This window comes from Octopus bimaculoides, chromosome 3, assembly GCF_001194135.2.
Source record: "Octopus bimaculoides isolate UCB-OBI-ISO-001 chromosome 3, ASM119413v2, whole genome shotgun sequence".
NCBI classification, from domain to species: Eukaryota; Metazoa; Mollusca; class Cephalopoda; order Octopoda; family Octopodidae; genus Octopus; species Octopus bimaculoides.
Window position 1 is genome coordinate 50,696,571 of NC_068983.1, and position 4,275 is coordinate 50,700,845.

The 4,275-nt window shown below is 33.9% G+C and overlaps 1 long non-coding RNA gene across 1 annotated transcript in view; it reads right to left on the reverse strand.

The window, feature by feature from the left end:
- Positions 1-2,124: 2,124 nt before the first annotated feature.
- The window catches only part of LOC106871991 (uncharacterized), a 9,512-nt gene continuing 7,361 nt past the window's right edge, over positions 2,125-4,275 (reverse strand). Inside the window, exon 3 of the long non-coding RNA XR_001409727.2 lies at positions 2,125-3,564. This is a non-coding gene — a long non-coding RNA (uncharacterized LOC106871991). The remainder of the gene's footprint in view (positions 3,565-4,275) is intronic.

A 4,275-nucleotide genomic window follows, 5' to 3' on the forward strand; every position in this document is an offset into this window, starting at 1 on the left:
CACTCCAATATTAACAGAAATGTTATTGGTAAGTAAAGAAATGTAATTATATACTAAATATAGAGTCAGTGTTTGAAACGATTATCGTCTACTAACTAGCATCACAGAGAATATCTAAGAGAAATTGTTTTACCATGTAGAAAAGCGTGTTAACATCATTTTAAACACGTGTTGCTTTCTATGTTAAATATTATATTTATAATATGTTACTCCGTCATTGTTCGTTTAGCATTGTTTTCTTTTTTCTTTGCGTTGCTTGGTAATCACCAGGGGAACATAGATATTATCTTGATTTTATAGTTTCAGTAATATCAAAGATTATATTGAAGCTTGTCGGAATAAAACCCAAAACCAAAGATAAAAAAATATAAGCTGGTCAGGTACATAAGCACTTGATATTTTTGTGGATGTATGTGTTGGATGGAAAAAATGTTGATAGGGAAGAAAAGTAATTTAATATTAAGCGAATGACAATGCCATATGTCATCAAATATTAGTATACAGTACAATTCTCAATCAAAAATACTATTATTTGAAGAAAAGGACGCATGCAATCTGGTATAGAATTATCTATTCATTTACTATAGTGAAACTTTTTGCATTCGAGAGATATGTCTAATTGTTCATGTCACATATAAAATGATACATGAACGCGTTGGTTTCTTATATATGAGATCGTTTCACACTAGAGACGATTCTAAATTGGGCCTTCAATAAAGTCATATTATATGAAAAACGAATCTGAAAATGAAATATATTTCAATATATAAAGTTATATTTATTCTAAGTTGCCAACATCAATTAATTCTTAAACATATCAAATCGAAGTAACCGCGTCTTCCCTCTCTACATTTACTGGTGAATGAAAATCTTGTTTGAGATGCACGTCATGAGTAAAATGTTTTATTTAGATGGCAACTGGAAAACTGGAATGACGCAATTTCATAACGCATGTTCTCAGTCACTGTATGAACTTAAAATTATGAGGAAGGTTAACAGTGTTTCCGGGTTTCTTGGATTGATGACTTCACTCCATGGTCCCGAAAATAATTAATCTTGTTGAGCACTGAACGACTTGATAAAATATTGCTTACTTATAAATGCCCAACACATTTGTATGGATTCTGTAATTGATTTAACCAACTTTGGCACATAACGTATCTTTGTATTGTATTCATTTCCGAAAAGCTCAAATCCAAACGCTACTCTGTAACAATTTTAATTGTGTATATTCAAAATTAAAACAAAATATCGCCGTGAATTTATTTGTGTGACCATCTAGAACGTTTTCCACACTAATATCTTGAATACAAACAATGGTGGACATCAATAATATAGATCTTGAATATGCATTCATTTGAGCAGGTTACAGAATCGTACACAGAAAATTGTTAAGCGAATATTTAGAATTAAAATACATACGTAAAGTTTGTTCGAATGATATCAGGAACACACTACTAAATTTTCAAGGTAGCTACAGCGGAGCTATTACACTGTGAACTGTGGATCGTGAAGATATATTTATCATTGTTTATCACATTGGAACAATAGAGTGGTATTTTACGTAGAATGATGCTCAATAGGCCTTTCTGTAAATATTGTAACCATTCTTTCTAAGTCCAAATCTAATAAATCATCATCTATAAGATGTTAGTAATTAATTTCCTCGTACTGAATACATGGACAATCTTCGCATACCGATATATATCTTATATATTTGTGCGTTTAATTATGGTTTCAGTGAAACGTTTCAAACAACAAAAGTCACAAAAGGCTCTCTCTAATCTTTGCACTTGATTTTAATTGTTTCGAAGTTTAAATTTTACATTGTTTAGTTCATGGCAATAAATTCTGTTTTCAAAAGTAAATATATCGGAATTATGTTGGTATAAGGGGACGGCAAATTAAGGAAAAGTTTGAGAACAGTAAGATGTAAAGTTTGAAATACTTAGGACAACACTGCAATATAATGTATATAAATAAATTTATGTAGAATTATTTTATTTTACCTTATTTTTGCAATTGCTCAAAGAAATATACATATTTGAAAAAACACAAAACGGCTGTATATGATTTAGAGCTTTCATTTAATTTCAGATAGTCTGAAGGAAAGAAACACGATACTTCAAAGAAACAGCTAACTGCATGTTCCTTCGACATCAGACCCAAATTAAGAGTAAATGATTTAAACATTGGGTATAAAATATTTGGTATAAAGTAGATGTTTTATATTCACTGTTAATTTATTCTTAAATATTTCTCCAACGTTTCAAAATTTGAGAATACACAGACAATATTTTACGTAGGGAATAGGCAGTTCCCATAAGCACTCTCTTTTGAATTTCGACCATTTTTGATTTTCCTGGTATCTAGGCTAGGTAGGAATTAGCCCCTTTTGCTATCATTCCTAGGGCACCTATGACAGCAGGTATTATTTTAGTCTTGAGTTTCCACATTTTGCCAATTTCTATTTCAAGATCTTTATACTTGCTCAGTTTTTGGTAGGTCTTGACGGATACATTTATGTCAATTGCGACAGTCATATCAATGAAGTCTTTCAATATAATGTCTGGCCTATTTAAATCAATCTTCCTGTCAGTTTGAACGGTGAAGTTCTAGACGACTGAGATGAGAGGTGGTTTGTGTTCCCACCAGTTTTTTTTTTATCACGGGGCAGGTCCAGATTTTTGCAAATTACCCAGCGAATATATTTTGCTGCCCTATCATGCCTGTAGAGATCATCTGTAGGCGCAAGAAGGCTGCATATGGAAACAATATGATCAATGGTTACATTTTGTTGTTTACATACATGTTTGTCTACTGTCATTTCCTTATATGTTGGCCTAGTAGTTCCTCCAGTGCTTGAAAATGATCTCATCTCTCTCGTCTAAAACTTCACCGTTCAAACTGACAGGAAGATTGATGCAAATAGGTAAGCATTGATACTGGGCTGCTAAGATAAACCCTTCTGTTTCTGATTTTAAGCCAGAAGCCACTAATCATTGATGGGTAAGTGCTTTGACAGCATCGGCAATATTAGCTCTCTTTTCGTATTTGCCACTGAGAGATTTTTCTTACCATTTATCAATAAGAATATCTAAGTCAGCAGTTTTAGCACGAGTTTTCATACGCTTAGTTTTTTCTGTGCTATTTTCTAGTATTAGTATATCTATTTCTGGAATTTTTTGTATTTGGAATTCACTTAGATATTCCTTTGCCTGTATTTTTTTTTACTGAGTATGATGCTTTCTTGTTTTCATGCTCTAATGTATGATTTAACATCCAGTCGTCAAAGTTTTTCAGGTAGGTGTTCAAACCAATTATGGCAGTCTTCATTGTTAATTCCAGTTGTAAAAGTCCATGACCACCCTCATTTCATGGCAGGTAAAGCTGTTCCATATCTGCCTTAGAGTGATACATTCTATGCATTGTCAACAATTTTCACACGCCAAGCGAAATGCATAGCGGTATTTCGTCGTCTGCCGTTACATTCATATTCCGCCGAAGTCGACTAAGCCTTTCATCCTTTTGGGGTCCATACATTAAGTACCACTTGCCTTGTGCCTAGAGTAGAAATTATTATATATATATATAATGATAAAGAGAGCAATGGTAAGGTTGGAAATATATTTTATGGATAGAGTCTTACAGCTGTTTCTGGGAAGATCCAGTACTTCCCTTCATCGGAAAGAGAAATAGTAAAGGAATCGATTAATATATCCATAGGCGGGGAGTTTTAGTATGAAGTGATAGTGAGTGTGATGAGCTGAAAAAAGAAAGAAAGAGAGAACAGTACTTGGAGTGTAGTTTCATTCCAGTAGTAAGTATCCGTGTAAAGTAATCCTTGTGGGTATAATCCGGAAATAGTTGCTGCAGCAAAGGCTGAGATAGCAGAGGTGAATATATTCCATATTGTATCCGAGGTATTTTGCTTGTGTTCACTTGAAGGAAGCCCAGGTCAAGTGAGATGAGTGCCTGGGGTAAGTAGGTCAAGTCTTGAAGACAGAGTGGGAAGGGGATAGAGGAAAGATTCAGGTGTAGAATGGTAGTGGTATATTTTTATGGTCAGTTGATCTGACTGGATAGAGAGGATGAGTGTAGTGAGGGAATCAGGGAGGGGGGATGAGGTTAAATAGTTTAGTGAGGAGGAAGGAATGCGCAGAGGCAGTATAAAGGTGGTGGGGGTATGGGTGACAAACCAAGAACAGTAATAAAGGGAGATAGGATAGGTAGTTAGTAGTATCATATTCTAAAAGATAGCTAAACCTATTTATA